Here is an 18,500-nt window from a genome sequence, read left to right as displayed (position 1 = left end):
CAACTGCGTTGTACAGACATACATCCGGCAAGCCCATGTGAAAGGGCCTGTGTCAGTCTTACCTCTGCTGTGAGGCAGGCGTAAGATATTGACGCAATGGCATCCTAGAAGTGACGCAGTGAAATCTCATAAATTTCACTGCGTCACTTCTACGAGGCTTAATTGCATGGGAACGCCCCCCTGCATACATTATACCTGACGCAGGTATAATGTAGCGCAGGGGTTTACAAAGTGACGCATCTGATCAGATGCGTCCCTTTGTAAATAGAACACATCAGGGGGCATGTTTTACTCTGCGTCACGAAAAGTGAAGCAACAGCAGCGCAAAACTGACGCATGGCCTCATAAATAAGGCCCATATGAGTACAAATTACACTTATGGGCAAAATAGCCCTTGGTACAAAGTAAGTTGCATCGTGGTATTGCATTTAGCAGCAAAATAAGGGCACCAAGTGGCAAATGGAAGAAGGCGGCAGCTACATAGTTCACCCCCCAACTCACACCGCTCCCTGTGACTCAGGTCACCAAGGTCGCAGGGTGCTTGGCACAATCACTTCCAGAGCTTGGCATACAGTGAGGGGGGGTGATATTTACGGTACTCCTTCGTTGGCCTCTCACAGCCAGGCTGAAGGGGAAAGAGGGAAAATTGGCCCACACCATGACATATTATTGTGGAAGAAAACTAACAATCATCAAATTCTCCGATCATGACACTCTCACATAAGGTAAAGGCAGAAGAGCATTTACAGTTGTGGGCGCCAAACCACTGCTGCATGATGTGCAGGGCCAACACGTCGGCCAGCGAAACTCGGGGCCCCAAGTAAAGCAGCAAGGTCCCCAATCACCTGCCTGCTGTACAGTCCAAAGGTCTCAGCAGGTTCCAAGCCCAGATTGACCTGCCACAGAGCTGCCCGAAAGCTGCGCAGCCCCATGGTGGCCCCCCTTCCGGCCAGTACTGTCCTTGAACATGCAATGGAGCTGCTCCTGCGGCAGTGTCTCAGCAGCTGGGGCTAGTCTGGCTCCTCTCTGCTCTCGCCGGGCCAAGCCAGGTGGTGGCTTCTCCTCAGGGCCCACAGGCTGGCTTCCCTTATCATCTGGCGCCTGCATGGGCAGAGAAAACAACATGTCTCTTAGCTACAATGCATTGGGCTGTTCAAGCCTCGTTTCGAGTCCATATCAAGGAGCAAGAAGCTGAGCTGCACTTTCTCTTTGAGACTGAAAATGAGGCTTGAACCGCACAATGGGCTCCAGCTAGGAAAGCTGCATGCATGAGTCGGTGAAGGCTCCTGCAGACAGTCTTCGGTGGGCGAGTGGAGCAACTCTGTCCGCTCGCAGAACTCTGTGGAATTTCAGAGTTTTCTGCAACTCCACAGAATTCCGTGTAGTGCAACTCCTCAAGCTCCCCCACCACAAAGGCAGCAGTCAGAAACAAACAGATCCCACCTCTGGGTGCCCTGGCTGGGGTTGCAGAGACAAATAAGCACTCGTGGTGAATTCTGATGGAGCCTAGCCACCAAGGCGAGCAAAAGGAAGGCATGATCGGTAACCAGATTTCTGGGCTCGGAGCAACTAAATGGCCGGGCTGAAGGGGCAGTTTGGAATTGCACACACAGGCTGAAATGACAGATCTAATACTTGTTTAAAACGCTGCTTAAGTGAGTGGCACAATCAGTGCGGCAGGCCTACTAGTAGCATTTAATTAACAGGCTCTGGGTATACATAGTATCACTTTACCTAGGACTTACAAGTAAATGAAAAGGGTCAATTGGGTGTAAGCCAATTTTACCATACTTAATGGAGAGACCACAAGCACTTTAGCACTGGTTAGCAGCCATAAAGTGCACAGAGTCCCAAAAGCCGACAAAAACGGGTTGGAAAAACAGGAGAGTGAAGGCAAAACATTTGAGGAGAAGGCTTCATAAAGGGCCTAGGCCAACAACTACCTACATAGCTATGATCAGAACTGTATTTAACGAAAAAGCATTGCTGGATTCAAATCAAGATAAATGAAAGGTGCCTGTACAGCATAAAAAGATCAACCATGGTTTAGACTAGAGGAAAAGACATGGACATGATTGTCACAATATGTGTGTATAACAGTATAAACTTATTTTTATACTGTGCTTGCTAGCAATAGTTTCGCACTGATGTAGATAACAAATATTGGGGCATATTAACAAGAACAGTGTTAAAATGATCTCCGCTTTAGTGGCAGGAAACCGCAGCTAAAGCGGCGATAATGGGCTTGATAATATGCCCTTGTAAATTCCCATAGAAGCCCATGTTCTGGTGTTAACATGGGCTTCTATGGGAATTCACATGGGTATATTATCAAGCCCATTATCACCGCTTTAGCGACAGTTTCCTACTGCTAAAGCGGGGATAATTTTAACGCCATTCTTGATAATATGCCCCACTGTTTTTCACCAGTTTGCGTAGTGCCAATTCCTAAACCTCTGATGAATCAAAGCCAACATAGCTCTGTGGGGATTCGAGCTCTACAAGTCAGACACAGACGTTGTTAACTCTGTAAATTACATTGTTGGATAAAATCATATGAAAAATGTTACAAGGGTGGGCTGTTTGTCTTTGGTACAGTATTTCTTTTACATGTTTATATATATTTTTCTATCCTGCACATTGTGTAAATAGATGTATGTAGGTGGAAGTTGCACTCAGTTAGTCAAATTAATCTGGTCGGACGTTTTGTGTGCTATGCTGTATTAATGCCTGCTAAGCACTGTGTATACCAATGAAAGTGTCCTATCCCCAAGTTTGGCAGCTAGGACTACAGCATGCATCAACTTAAAAGAATTTTTGAAAACAATTAACACAATATTTGATTAATTTTCATCAGCACATTTAATATGTTACTTCTTATTCACATATTTCTCTTTTTGATATTCTTGAACATAAATCAATGATACATTTTGTTAAACAACAATTCTACCAGTGGTTACCATTCCTGAGCACCCAATGCATTTCGGGACTCAAAGGGTCCCTTCGTCAGGGGTACCTGTGTCATAAAAAAGAACAAGGAAACAATTTTATGCGATGCCATTTTGAGCCTATTTACAGTTCAATGAAAAATTAAAAAATAGCTTCATCACTTAAACACTCAATCAGTTTCATAAGCTGCGTTATTCATTTATAGGTTGAATCATTACACAACATTAGATCTTTTTTGACAACTCCATGTGCATATCTATGTCTATATGTTCACTGTTTAAAATGCCTGTGCTACTTCTGAAACAAGCCTCAAACAAAACTCTCATGACTCTAAGATGTCAAAAAATACCAGGTCCGCGAACGTCAGTAAACATGCTTGGAAGCTTATAGAATGGACAACTGTACTATTATACATTCACAATTCGCTTACCTGAATTGTGAAAAAATATAAATCCCTGTGAATAAAGAATGTCAGTGATCAATACTTCAGTAGTGAAGATTGTGAGATAGATGTAAAATGCTAGATTCAAAATCTCACCTGGTATCAGCGTGTTCGTCGCGATAAATAATTAGTTGTGAAATCTATAGAAAGAGCCAAAATGCATCCCAGTTTTAGCATGGCGTGTAAACTCATATAAAACATGAGGAGATGAAAAGGGTATAACATCTCACCTGCATTAGCAGGGCCAACACGTAAGGTAAGCGAATTGTGAATGTATAATATTGTGTTAATTGTTTTCAAAAATTCTTTTAAGTTGATGCATGCTGTAGTCCTAGCTGCCAAACTTGGAGTTAGGTCACTTTCATTGTGTAAATAGGGAAATCACCAAAAGGTCTGTTATTAACTGCACGTGCACCATGCATTACATAAGGAGTATAATATGTGTGATTGGTCTCAAAGTGAACAAACATTTGCAAAGCCAATTGCTCTGGCTGCCAGCCTCTTGGCTTTGTCAATGCTTGTTTTGTTTATTCCAACAAAAATAATATATATATAAAAATGATATGTAAAATATATTTATTTATGTGTTTGTGTGTTTGTGTGTGTGTGTGTGTGTGTGCGCGTGCATGTCTGTGTGTGTGCATGTGCTATATGTTGTGGTCTCAAGAAGCATCCTTTGCCATAGTAGCCCCTAGCACTAAAGAGAACTACTTTGTTGCAGATGTGCTCTTTCAGAATGCCATCACTCCCAGTGCAGTTTGCCAACGGCTGAAGTGGGCTGTGCCAGTGCTTTAAATGAACCTGCACGGTAAGTGGAGAAGTGTGGCTCAGGGGTTAGAGGCGGCAGACCCGGAAGCTGAGATCGGCCCTGGACCAGGGTTCAATTCCCCGCCTCGGCGGGTCTTGGGCTCAAAAAATTCCACGGACTCTATAATTCTCGCTCCGGTGCCTTCTCAACTCACGGGTTCACACTCTGCGACTCCGGGCAATAGCTTGCTTAATCTCCACAATGGCCCCTCACGGCGGGATGCCTGGCTTTCACCTTGTGGATACCCTGCCGGGGTTATCTCACAGGGGAATACCAGGACGGGTTCCCTAAGCAAGCGCCGGGAAACCCTTTGTGGGTAGCTGTGCGCTATATAATCTCAAATACATTTACATTTAAGGTATTGAGCACCTGACCCCTATATTTTGAGACGGAAAGTACCGACACTTCTTAGCAGAGGTCTGACACTTTTAATTGGAGAGTACTGGCACTTTTCAGAAGCAAGTACATACTCTGGTGTAGGGTACCTGCACTTCTATTTTCCAGTACAAGCGCTGCTAATTGCCCTACAGTGTATTTGGCAGAAGAGCAATGTGAATGACGCAGTAACAGACCAATGGATGAGGAGGCCTGGGTGAAACCCCAATAAATATATTGGGCCTGATTCACAGAACTAACTTAAGACAAAATCTTAAACTTACCACCATTTTGGTATTCACAGAAGGCACTTACTCATTTCGGTATTCACAGAAGTTAGGACTCTTAACTTTAGGACTCCTAAATGCCTTCTGTGAATACCGAAAGTCTTAAAGTTAGGATTTTTATCAGTTTAGGAGTACTAAAGTTAGGAGTCCTTACTTCTGTCAATACCAAAATGAGTAACTGCCTTTTGTGAATATCAAAATGGCAGTAAGTTTAGGATTTTTTTTAAGTTAGTTCTGTGAATTGTGCCCATTATAAATATAATTTTAGTAAAATCAATAAATCTTGGCTATCTCAAGACCTAAAAGTCTGCCTGACTTCAGATCTCAGCTCTGCATTAACACTCCTGATGAAGTTTGTGAAGCCCTTTTCTAGCTTTGTGCTCTGAACATTTCGCATTGTAGCTGGTGAAATGTGTTGGGACCGGGGCCACGTTGTTACCTCATTTGTAACGGCGCTCGGAACAATGCAACCATATAAAGCAGTGCACCAAGTATGATAGATGTGCTTTGTCACTTATGGCTGGCGAAGTGTCATTTCCCTCTGGCACGCCAAGGACACAGTGCGGAACAGTTTCCATCACTCATGTCTTATGAGTTGCTGCTCGGTTCTTGGCTTGTGAGACGCCTGGAGGTGCCAGCACTGCTGCTTGGCACTACACCAGAAGCGTATGGAAGCTTGGATGAAAACCGAGCATCGGAAACCCAAAAGACACCTGTCCCCCGGCGCAGACATCCGAAAGCTGCGCGCTTCGGTGCATGACAGCGCCCGCGCGTCTGCTCTGCGTCTAACCTTAAATGTGCAGCTGTGAGGGTATACACACTTCGGACGGTGGAGCACAATTCGAGGGGCGGGGGAGAGGGATGGGGGGGGGGGGGGGGTAGAGGTGATTGATGGCGTATGGAGAAGCAACTTGTCTCGACCACTAAAGATGACATTTTGCAAACTAGCCACTTCTGATATGCTTCCATGTTCGAATAAAAAAAAAGTTACTGTGTGCCAGGGGTGAATTACACTCCTGAGACTTTTAAAGAGAGACCTGTCAATCTACATTTATCTTCGAAGTGCTCCCTCGCACTGTATTTTGCCTTAGGTCCAGTTCTCAGTGCCTTCTTGGACTGTTTGTGTACCTAAGTGCCCACCTAGAATGTCTGGCCTGGATGTGTAACCCTCTCCTCTCCTGAACTGTGTTTGCGTCCAGGACAGGAGGGACTGTGTGGTCTGAGTATCAATCTAAGAGCCCTTCTGGGCTGTCTGTGCGTCTAACGACCTAGACTGTGTGGTCCATATATGATCTGCTCACAAGGATGGCAAAGTCTGGGTGTGCACCTATATCCTCTCCAGGACTGCACATGTGTCTATGTGCTCACATGGTTGGTGGGGCCGGGGCCTGGGCCTGCGTGCGGGTGTGTCCAGTGCTTAATTTGAGCTGGTGCTTTCCCATGCTCAGCACCGGCACCTAATCCTCAGCACCGGTGCTTATAGCACCAATTAAGGACACACTCATTTAGAAGGCAGGCAATTTTCCCCATAATCGCAGGATTTGAGCCACGCCGAGAATCAAACCAGGTTCCCCGGCTCCAAAATCGGCAGTTCTTGCCCTTAGTCCTCTCCAGAATAATAAGTGCCGTGGCTCTAGTGAGGAGGCAGTTTGCACCAGCACATTTCTCCTGTTACCGCTGCCTCCTGAGGATAGCCCCGGCACTTTCTATTTTACAAATTAACCACTGGGTGTGTCACTACTGTGCTCATTTGGAGTATATGGTCTGGTTGTGTATCTAAGCACTCAGCTTCACTTTCCAGCTTAATTCTTTTTCATCAGAAATAAACAGACACAAATAGAGCTTTGCCCCACTTTGCATTATTTTGCTTCAAAAGGGCATCCCATGGGCAATACATGAACATCCCCGCACTACCACCCATGGTTTTTGATTGAAAGCCCTATCTACTAACAATGGCAGACAGGGCTTTATTCCATATAATAATGCCTCCTCGAGGCAGGTGCTAACACAGAGATTTTTTTTATATTTCTCTTATCTCTTCACACTGTATGCATGCTGCACTGTATTAAACACCTACAATGTGGGAAAAGTTTAAAAGTATGTCTATACTTAGCAGCCTGGATGGGTACCCGGCTAGTTTAAAACCTATTCTAGCCCCTTTGCCGCGGCCGCGATTTCGCAGCAGTGCGGCACTTCCGCAAAATGGGCTGGGCCGCGTCGGCCGACGGCAGCACTAGCGAGGTAGTGCTCCTGTCGGCCAACAGCCGACGGCAGCACGCAAGGGGTTAGACATCACTGTAAATGTGTGTGGGTGTGCCTGGGTGTGGTGTTAGGCAGCCTGGTAGAATGCCAGCACTCAGGAGCAGAGCAAAAGCTCCAAATCCCATTAGATATGGCACTGCCTCGCTCTCTTTCTAGCACAAAACAGCACAGCAACATTTAGTAAATCTTCGCTTTGATGATGTGTGAGTGGATGAAAAAAATGGAGATGTGAGATGCTGGCTGGAAAGTCCAGGAACACTGTGGGCCTGATTCATAAAGGTAAAGTTACAGTTTGTGTAACTTGACATTCTTTGGGGCATTCACAAAAGTAAATTATAACACTAAATTTATGAGTGCTGACCGCAGCCAGGGAAGAGAACTCCGCACATAAACATTTAGGATAAGCCAATCTTTTTATGTGCTGAGTTTTCTGCCACCTCAACTGAAGAGCATCCGCATTCAGACACGTACTATTAAAATGCGGTTTTGTGGATAATGAAAAAGTGTAAATGTACACAAATGTATAAGCTTAACTTTGTGAATCAGTCCCAGTGTGTTTGATATGAGTTCTCAAAGGCTCTTCTCCGCACTACCTGAACTGCTCCTACATAGAGCCAGGGACAGACAATGCAAGCTGCAGTCTTTTTGTCATACTCTTGCAACACCAGATTGGGAAAAAGCTCTCTTTATCAGTGGTGAGCTATCCACAATCTGATGGGTTACTGTAACTTTTGCTCAGGTATGCTACCAGTCCACACACATATATTCGGGGAATCCGAATGCATGATGAATTGAGAGTGAATAATGCTAATTTTAAAGTAGGAGATGCTTACCATGTTTATTTACAAAAATAAATAACATAAAATCTGAATTGGAAAAACAGATGCTTAAATATATGTTGGAGAGTTAACATCCTATGCTGTTTCACAATGCGTCAGTCCAGCTTTGCTCTATTGTATTGTAGCATTTTATTATGCTTTTAAACCCCATAATGAGGCCTCAGACTGTTTGATCATTGGGCGCCATCACTACTCAGTTTGGTGTGTATGGCTGGTAAGTTGTGTGGTTTGTATGGTAAATATTGTGTTGTCCTGAATGAGGTTACCAGGTTTGCTCCAATCATGTTGCGTATAAAGCACGCAATTTGCCTAAACCACACGGAGGACCAGCAGGCTCTTTGCTTTACAGCTGCTGCCTCTTCCCTCGGCACTCCCGCCCCCCGCCTGGACAATAGAAAAACTCATCGTGGCCCCCACTCCGCAGGAGCCGCTCACGGTGTGCTGCAGCTCCGGGAAGAACGACGTGGGTTTCCTGCGCTTTGATAGCTGCTGCCTCTTCCCTCGGCGCTCCCGCCCCCCCGCCTGCAGTGATTTAATCGCGATCCATATCCCGCGACGCGGGACGCGCGCAGGACATAGCCCGGGGCGAAGCCCGGGCAAAGGGCGGGCCCTCTACGGCCCTCAAAGGCCGGATAAGGACGGGACGGGCCACCCCCTTTGGCTGCCACACGGAAGGGATATTAGTACGAAGGCCCAGACCCCCTTTTAGCGATTAGCCTTCATATTAGTGGACTTTCTAGTACATCGCTGCTCCATATCCCCCTAACACCATGACCTCCAAGGGGGAACATCTAACCAGCGTAGCAGGTACTGGGCAAACGTTCTCCCTGTTAGATGATTTAAACCTGCTTTGCAATACCAACTATGTCACACTAGAAACTCCCCCTCCGCCAACAAGCGCTAGTATACTACCAGCCAAGGCTTGTCACTCTGTGTGGGCTGTGTTGTGGAGAAAAGGATTTGAATTGCACCAGGCACCGAGGGACTGCGAGGACCAGCAGGCTCTTTGCTTCACAGCTGCTGCCTCTTCCCTCGGCGCTCCCGCCCCCCCGCCTGCAGTGATTTAATCGCGATCCATATCCCGCGACGCGGGACGCGCGCAGGACATAGCCCGGGGCGAAGCCCGGGCAAAGGGCGGGCCCTCTACGGCCCTCAAAGGCCGGATAAGGACGGGACGGGCCACCCCCTTTGGCTGCCACACGGAAGGGATATTAGTACGAAGGCCCAGACCCCCTTTTAGCGATTAGCCTTCATATTAGTGGACTTTCTAGTACATCGCTGCTCCATATCCCCCTAACACCATGACCTCCAAGGGGGAACATCTAACCAGCGTAGCAGGTACTGGGCAAACGTTCTCCCTGTTAGATGATTTAAACCTGCTTTGCAATACCAACTATGTCACACTAGAAACTCCCCCTCCGCCAACAAGCGCTAGTATACTACCAGCCAAGGCTACACTTTTAGACCCCCCACCTTATTTAACAATACCTGCAGCCCAAATAATCAAATAATTGAACCCCCTCAGGTCGCATCTACCAAAAGGAAATATAATGGTGCCAACCAAGGAGGAAGCGACCCCAAAACCCAAAAACTGTGCTCAAGCCCATCCACTGCTAATTCCTCAATGATTTAATCAGAGGTCATAACACCTCCTCCCCACTTGAAAATACTACCCCTTATCGAACAACTGCTTAGCTCCATGATAGCTCCGCTGATAGAAAAAATTAACATGTTAGGGATCAGGCTCTCTGGATTAGAGAAAGCCATCAAGTCAAACCCGCTAATCGTCAAACGCGGTGACATATCCAATCGCCCCAAGTCACCTCTTACCCGCCAAGGCTCTAAACCACTTGTGCAGGATAAAAGGTCTCAAAAACAACTTGCTGGCCTCAGTGCACCAGGGCAAAAAATAGCTAAACCCCCCGCTAAAGTCTTCACTTCCCAGCTAACCGCACCCAGTGTAGGTTACAACAAAGTTAATTCTATCCATTTACCACCGGAAGCGGCCCCATACGTGTGCATCCTTGCAGGTGTACCTGCTCTCCCCCCGGGAAAAACTGAGAGGCAACACGATCTACTTAATAAAACCAAATTCTGGCTGTCAAAAAATAGGCCACTGCCTCGTAATTTATCCGGAGCAATAAGGAGTGTCAGAAGGGTGGGCTGGTTGGGCTCCCTTCCCAAAGATATTGCCGGGGACCTGGTACTTGTGAGATTTAGAGACAGTAATATTGTCCCTTACCTAAAAACTTGGCCACCTCAAGTAAGAGATGGCCCAATATCCATATGGGACTTACATGATTTTTATCCCAAAAACTTCTGTTCTCCTACTCTTCACAAACCATACCCCATTTGGCAGGACTCACAAAATGCATTATGATTTCCTTTCTTTTTTGAACTCCTATTAACTTTGATATTGTCTCAACCCTGGAGTGGAAATGAATTCTTATGATTGGGACCACACCTAAATGTATCAGTTTTTTTTTTTTAAGTGTTTTTATAATTCGCACTGTAAATTGTATGTTTTATGAACTTTTATGGTTTTGTATCACTAAAAACCGAATAAAGTATTTGAACTGAACTGAAGCCTAAACCACACTTACTTGAACGAAAAAACGTTTTTAGGTTAGAAAAATATTTATTACATTCCAACCCGGCATGCTTATTCAATGCCAATTATTTTTAACTTGGGAGATATATTTTAACATCGATAGGCAGAAAGGAAACGGACTGTACATTCAAATATTTACATCACTGTACAATTGGTTTGATACACATAGAAACAAACAATGTCAAAAAAATATGTAAACATTAAACATCCTACAAAGAAATTAAAACATTACAAAACACCAATATCACAAACATATAGAGTTAATGAATGAAAAAAATCGAAAGAATGGGGAATATAGTCAACTGATTGACTCAAAATTGATAATGTCTTGACTGGCTAATCCTAGTGTTGTTTGTTAATAATGCTCTATTCCACCAAAGCTGCCGACGCATTTCGGGACCAGGACAAGCGTCCCTGGGCTCTCATCAGGGCTTTTATTCTTTGTGTCAGGCTCTTTTTATAGGACGGAGACGGCTTATGGGACTTGTTGTCAGAGTCCGGAAAACCGAGGGGATCCATCGTTTTCTGTGGGCGGGCAATTTAATCTTGTGTGTGCCGCCAACCGGCAAGGTGGCTTGTGAAATATGACCATCCGTGTTATCTCGAGGTCTCTCTTGGAGTGAGACCTCGAGGAACACAGTTGCTGAGAAAGCGCTTTTGGAGAAGGACCGCGAGTGCTGGGAACACATTGATTTCAAGAATAATGAAGTATTTACAAGGAAATAACATGGATGGTCATATTTCACAAGCCACCTTGCCGGTTGGCGGCACACACAAGATTAAATTGCCCGCCCGCGGGGGCAATCCGCCCGACATCGTAATGGGCCCCCTGGTGTCAAGAACAAGTGCACTGCTGTCACTTCCTGGAAGTTTAGATCTTGCTGAATGGGGCTGGTGTTCTAGTGTTTTATTTCCTCTAAACCAAGGGTGACCAGATTTTGAAACATAGAAGTAGGACTAAAAGCTAACAATCATCGAGGTTTAGATAGATTTATAGATAAACAATTAGCTGGAGTGCCTTTTGAACACCATTCTCTCACTCTTGTTCTTTTGACCTCTTGGTTCACAAGGATACATTTACATAACAGCTGTAGCAGGGCCTCTGCCCTGCGCCCCCCTGCCCTCCTCCACCACCCACTTTGTCTCCCCTCTCCTGGGCACATTCAGATGACCTCCTTCTGTGCTACCCAAAAGAACAAGGGCTGGCAAAGCCAATAGGTCTCACCTACGAAACTAGAGCAATTGCCTTCGTCAATATTTTTCCTTATGTTGTTCAGCAACGTGGCTGCCATGCAGCATGGTTGAAAGTAAACAAAATTAAAAAATCACTATAACACAGCCAGTACTGGCTGATTCATATTGCCTTTTTGACGCTGGTGGGAGGGCAGGGAGGGAGGCAACATGTGGTACGATGGAGGGATCAATATAAACACAGGGTGTGGGGGAAAAACACTATGATGTGGCTAGGTGGGTCCACTTCATAGTGCTTTTTATTGGCAGGCGGGGCAAGTAGTGACAGACAATAAAAAGAGAGATGTGGGTGCTAGTAACACAGACAAAGGAGGGCAAGTGGGGCAAGCAACATGCGGGATATGGACCACTACAGGTAAGTAACGAAAAAAAAAAATAATAATTTTGTTGCCCGTGCACCCTCGTCAAATGTGATGCTGAGCGGGCAACAAAATTCGTTATATATTTTTTTCTTCGGTTCTTACCTGTAATGGTCCGTATCCCGCATTTTACAATCCCCCATCCTGACCCTCCCCCGCCTGACGTCACCGCATGGTATAACGCCCTGCACGGGCCGTGCCTGCCTTCAAAGGTTGGATTTGTGGCACTTTTATTTTTTTTAAATGCTTCATAGATAACAGGTGTGGGACACTGAGTAAAGTACTGCATGGCTCCAGGGTTATCCATTGTAAATATAGAGATAGTGTGGCTCCCTGTTTAACGTGGGCAGGGGCGAAATTTTATTTTTGTAAATTCACACTAAGCTTTTTACAGGAAATTCCCAAAATGATGCCACATATTCTCATAATTATGCGCCATTCGTGGTTAAAAAAAATCCAGTTAACTTGCATTTAACAAAATGCGAGTGTCTGTTGTTTGCGGTGCTTTTTACCTTTTTTGCCATTTGTTATAATGGGGTAACCCAGTAACCCTCAGAATATTGAAGCTAAACAAAAACAGTGGTTCTGTCGGGAAAAAGACAACAATTCCTATGTTTGACTCTACTTAATACGTATTATGCAAAAACATCAAATGGAGGGTACACAAAGACACACAACACTGAATTTAGTTCCAAAGGTAATTCTTTAGTATATACCTTGTCTGTATTAATCAATAGATAACTGGCTGTCCGAAACAAAGAAATACATAAACTCTGAAATACTTAGGGGTCAATTAGGATGGCGGACGGATCGCCACGCCATGCAGGCGGTGGCGATCCGTCCGCAATCCTAGCGTGTCCGCCACCTATTTTCCCCCTGCCATATTACAATGGCGGGGGGACCGTGGCGTAGGGGAAGTCCGTCATATGGTGGCGGTGTCTATCAGACACCGCCAGCCAAATTAGGATGGCCAAAAGCAGATGCCTTTCCGTGGCGGCATAAAAAGCATACGGACTTTGCTTTGCGGAGCCCATTGCGGGCCCCCAGGGTGAAGGGGGGTGGGGGTGCACATGGGGGGTACCTATGGTACCCCCCTGCATTTGTGCATGCAAATGCAAAGCATGCATTTTTAACTTTGCGGCGGGTGCTGCTTCAAGCAGCACCCGCCGCAATGTTAATGATACTGGATGTGACCGCCAGTGTGGCGGTCACATCCTAATCGCTATGGAAGGAACGCCGCTGCCCCTGCGGACGGTCCCTTCACCCCTTAGTGACTGGTCGTGAGTGGTGACAAGAGTGCTAAACAAATGTGAAATAAGTGACATATATTCATACATATAGACAAAACATTACCAATTACCTTTGGAACTAAATTCAGTGTTGTGTGTCTTTGTGTACCTTCCATTTGATGTTTTTGCATTATAGGTATTAAATACAGTCAAACAAAGGAATTGTTGTCTTTTTCCCGACAGAACCACTGTTTTTGTTTAGCTTTTACCTTTTTTGAGCAAAATGCGTTCTCACATACAAAATTGAAAGAAGGATGTATTTATTGAACTACATTTTGCCTAATTATGTGAAAGCAAATATCTTGAATTTTGCAAACCCTAGCCTTACACTCCATCGTCCTAGGAACGGCCTTGCTGTACAGTCTCGAGCTCCTTGTTTGCTTTGGTGCTGAAGAGTTGTTCCTTCGGCCGGGGAGATTACAGGTTTTTAGGGTGGAGAAGCAGGAAGGATGTGGCAGCTTTTCCACTGAGATTAGGGTGGGGCTTAGCTAGGCATCTAGAGGAAGTATTGCAGAGTTTGGAAGACTGGAGACAGCAGCCTTTGTCTTCGCAGCCTGTGAAACTGGAGAAAGCAAATATTATTAGGGGTCTGTGTGAGGTTTGGAGGGAGTGCTGTTTTTGCAGAGGTGATTGATGGCTGATCCTGTCAAGAATCTGCATGTGAGACTGGAATATACAATGGAATCCTAGTTCTTATATGAAGTAGGTCAACTCAAGGTGCCCTGGCCATGTTATTTTTTCAGTACAGGTCGCTCAGGGCTGGGCACTGTGTTCTGATCTCTTCACAGCTTCTAGATGCAGGTTGGACTTCTTTTAAGTTTCCTCTTATCGTCTGTCTTTTGAACACACAAAACAGTCTTTCCTCTTCTACTTTTGAAAACACAAAACATTCTTTCCTAATCTACTTCTCACACATGTAAACCCAGAAGTTCTTTATATACAGGCTTCCGATAGGTGGGGTTAGTAAGTAATACAAAATCATTCAGTAGGAAAGCCAGGTGCTAAATACCTGGTCCAACTGATGAACTGTTCTGCTTTTCATTTATTTTTCTTCTAATGAGGATGAACTGTTCTTCATAAATAGGCTCAACCTCATGCTTTTATAGGCGAGCACAGATTCAGATTCACTCCTAATACGAGTGTGTCTGTCTTCCCAAAGGGTTGCATGCATGTTGTTATTGTGCTGCTCTTAGCATCTGTGGGATCTTTTTTATTCCTGATTAGGTGGAACATTCTTGACAGTCTGGATGCTGAATATTGCAACCGTATGAGTTAATGGTGGGAGTTGGTATAGCGCCTTCCAGTGGTGGTTGGCAATTTTTGAAAGTGGTTGTAATACTTGTCAGAAGTTCACACCATTTTTTTCAAAATTTGCCTTGACAGTGCCCCATGTGTTGCGGAGTACCTTTATTGTGACAATGCCAGCATTTTGTTCTACAATATTCCAGTACTATAATTTTGACATTGACATAGCCATTGGCCATGGGTGGCCCATAAGTAAAAATTACCACCAGTATTTCAGAACCAGCATTTTATCGTTGTTTGCTTCCCTCCTCCCACCCCTCACCCTCAAAATGCCATGACTTTCTTCTCTGGGGCAAAGGAGTACCTCCAGTATGTCAGCACCAAGAATTTGCCACACCTGTTGACTTATTTCAAGTACTGCTTCCAGTATTTTAAGGTCTGCATTTCTCCTTGTGTGCCCTCCTGATGCCAAGAATTACCTCCAAAGTCACAGCGCCAGAATTTTGCCACAAGTGCCTCTATGCCAAGAACTTCCTGCAGTTTGCAAGCACCAGCTTTTTTCCTTTCGGGTCCCATGCCTGGCATTACTCCAAGTGAGTCTGTGCCTGCATTGTACCATGGGTGACCTTCTTTATGGCAAGAACAATCTCTAATATGCAAGCTGAAGCATGTTTCCTTCAGTGCATCTATAAACCCAGAATTATATTGAGTATTCCATGGTCAGTGGCAGACTCACAATAATAAAGAAACTCTTACTCCATTGCTTTCTCATTCTCAGTCATATTCACTACATCTCACTGTCTTCCACTTCACTCACTCTGACTTACATTCTTTCACTTACTTATTCTCACTCATATTATTTAACCCTCACAGTTACTCACACATGAATGTGCTCTTACTCACTAGTTCTCACTCTCACTTATTGATGCGCTTGCACACACATACATCCTTTCCGCCTCGCTAAACGTGGGCCCTGGAAAACTGCATCTGCTGCACCATTGATAATGAAACCCCTGAATCTCTTCCAGATGCACTTAGAATCTCCCACACTCACTACTTTTAATGCAGCCACACTCCTTCACTTACTTCCTGGCACTCGCAATTATGTATACACTCTCTCAAACTCAGATTATCACTCAATTTCACTCTCATTGATGCACTCAAACACATTCATGCACACTCTCACTCAGTCATTCGCAAACATATGCACAAACACATAAACACACACATGCACAGAGAAACAACTTTTTTTTACTTACCTTGCTGGCAACTTTGAGGCTCCAGGCCAACAGCACAGCTGGAATCTGGTGCTGAACATTGGAATCGGATAGAGCTAGATCGAGCAGCAGGGACATGTTTGAAAAGGGGAAGATCCACCCCATTCTCTCTCACAGCTTCTTGATAGGACTGGAAGTACAGCTCTATCAGAAGCTGGGATAGTGCGGAGGGCCGGGAAACAACCTTTACAACGCAAAGTTTACAACGCACTACCAGCACAACAAAACTTTTACAACGCAACATCCATTACAACACATGCCATTACAACGCAACCATTACAACGCATGCCACTACAACACATACCACTACAACGCATGTCATTACAACGCAGTCATTACAACGCATACCATTACAACGCATACCATCACAACACATAGTGCCCTTACACTATCCAACACTTACCCTACTGTTGCACCCCCCTGGAGTTAGAAAATTAAATTTTACCCCTACACTAACCAATACTTACCATACACGCAATGTAATGGTATGCGTTGTAATGGAATGCGTTGTAATGGATGTTGCGTTGTAAAATAATTGTTGTAATGGCATGCGTTGTAAAAGTATGCGTTATAACGTCATACATCCGCGGGGGCCTTGCGCCTGCTGCACTGTGTGGCTTTTCATTGGCCTCAGGGGTGCACTGATGTCTTCCCCGACAGCCACATTTTAGCAGATATACTGTGCTGCATGATAAATGTGCAGTATGTCAACTGGATAAAATGTTTTGTGTTTGTGTAAGGAGATCCTCACCAATTTGTATATGGGGCAGAGATCCTCAGCTTGAGTAATTTTTTAGATTGTGACAAGGTGGAAGGACTGTGTTTGTAAAACGTGTTATCATTATCGAAATATGCCATGGCCCAGATATCCGAATGGAAACCAACTTTGTATATTGGTCCTCAGCAGTTTAAGAACGTACCCTGAGGTTTTGAAATACACTGTTATTATTAGAATAAGCTAAAATTGACAATGTATGTAAAGATGAAATCATTAAAAAGGAACTCCACCACAGGGCATAGGCGCTAAGAAATCAGCTTTTGGATATGGCAATTTAATTAAAGGTAAATAATTTATAAAGTACCGTGCCAATAGCCTTTCAAAGAAAGAAATAATAGAGTTAGGTATGGTCGTCTCGAGAGAAAAAGTGTTACGTTATTTGCGTTTAAAGACTTAAAACTCAATTTTGCACGAATCATGGTAAAATAAGACTTCTTTATTATATTTATACTTTCTCTCAAACCAGCAAATGTGCAACACAATACTAATATTCAGAATTGGGCTACATCCCCATTTTGCACATCCCTAAGGTATGGATCTGTTTAAGAACCTCAATGGGGGTGTGGCTGCACTTTGCAAAAGCAATGCTCTAAAGTTCATATTGAATTATAGACTTTATAGTGCTTCTATTATTTAGCTCTGCAACACACATTTTTAATACCAATTTTTGTTTTTTAAATATAATGTAATATCTACATTGCTAGCTGTGACATTTTTATTTTCAGTGCAGTGTGTGGATGTTACTTGTGCACCTTCTAAATTTGGCAATGGCTTTAAATGATTTAAAATTTAGAAAGGGTATATATTGAAATGTGTTTAATGATCTGTCTGTGTTTTTTGTTTAAGAGACAAAGGTTTTAAATAGTCAACGCTTTTACTATACAATAAATGCAGCCCACCTTATTAAGGTGGGCTGCTGAAGCTGGACAATGCAGTGTCCTTCTTTCCTGTCAATCACTCTCAAGGTGTGTGTAAAGGGCCATTAGTTTTGTTTTTCAAAAACAAACTCCCACTTTGTGAATTTGTTTTTCAAATACAAAAAAATGGTAACAGTTCAGTGGATGGCAGTCAAAACTGTCGGCTGCCAGCCACTTACCTTTATGTGCCTTGAAAGAAACGGCAGAGACAGTGTTGTTGTTCAAGGTACAGAGATGACTGCTGGACCAGTGGGCATCTCTAAATTTGGCGAATGATAGTTCATCATGATGGAGGAGGTCATGTCCTCTGCCAGCCTGGCAAAGGGAGTCAGGTCCTTCAAACTTAAAATCAGGCCCATAATACTTACATGGGTGTGAGCCACCAAACAGCAGAGTGACTGTTCTTGACTCTACTGTCAACAGAGAAAAAAACTAATCATTTAACAAAATCCAGGCACCAACTAAACAATCAATAGAACCTTTCTTGACTTTTAATAAAGACCTGATGGACATTATTATAGTTAGTTCAGGAGGTATACCGTCAGACTGCTTGGAAACACCATCTGACACTGTAGACCCCAGAGTATCTGTGCTCACCCTAGCCCACGGAGTCTGGCAATTCAGAATTCTTTCTCAGGGACCAAGCCAAGTTCCTTTAACCCTTTTCCTCACACAAGTTTTTAAAAAATACCCATCCATGATCCTTATTGCACCAAATTGACTAAAAACTGGGTATACCAGCCTAATTGACCTGAACATGCCCATCCCAAAAGTTTCCATTTAGTGAGAGCCATGAGTCTTAACAATGAAG

Source organism: Lissotriton vulgaris, chromosome 5 (assembly GCF_964263255.1).
Source record: "Lissotriton vulgaris chromosome 5, aLisVul1.2, whole genome shotgun sequence".
Taxonomy (NCBI): domain Eukaryota; kingdom Metazoa; phylum Chordata; class Amphibia; order Caudata; family Salamandridae; genus Lissotriton; species Lissotriton vulgaris.
Note: the sequence above shows the minus strand (reverse complement) of the source record.